At 52.0% G+C, this 427-nt stretch overlaps 1 protein-coding gene across 1 annotated transcript in view; it reads right to left on the bottom strand.

Moving 5' to 3' along the window:
* The window catches only part of ADAMTS5 (ADAM metallopeptidase with thrombospondin type 1 motif 5), a 58,522-nt gene that overhangs the window by 41,016 nt on the left and 17,079 nt on the right, over positions 1–427 (bottom strand). The window lies entirely within an intron of this gene.

The following is a 427-nucleotide window of genomic DNA, read 5'->3' as shown; positions in this document are numbered from 1 at the left end:
GGGCGGCGGCGGCGCGGCGCGGCCGGCACGGGCGGCCAGCAGCAGCCACAGCAGCGCCGGCAGCATCCTCGCCTCGGCGCGGGGCAGCGGGGTGGCGGTGATAGTAATTATAGTAGTAATAATGATGATAATAACGGGAGACGGCGTTGGAAGGAGCCGGCCGGCGGAGCGCGGCAGCGTAGTTAAGGGATGGGAAGAAAAGGGGAGATGCGGGGAAGGGAAAAAAGAAAGAACAAAAAAAAAGGAGAAGGAAAAAAAAGTTCTCCCTCCCCAAGTCAAGTGTGAGTGGGAGAGAAAAAAATGTCAACAAAAGCCGCTCGCGTGTGAACTTTGTGTTTCTCTGCAGGGAAGAGCCGGGAGCACATGGAAGGAGAGAGAGAGAGGCAAAAAAAAAAAAAAAAAAAAAAAAAAAAAAAAAAAAAAAAAA

The sequence above is a fragment of the Corvus kubaryi genome, unplaced genomic scaffold (genome assembly GCF_017639235.1).
Source record: "Corvus kubaryi isolate FWS band 111438036 unplaced genomic scaffold, C.kubaryi_AGA036_p1.0 37391, whole genome shotgun sequence".
NCBI lineage: Eukaryota > Metazoa > Chordata > Aves > Passeriformes > Corvidae > Corvus > Corvus kubaryi.
The sequence above is the reverse complement of the archived record's forward strand: the minus strand, read 5'-3'. Positions and strand labels throughout refer to the sequence as shown.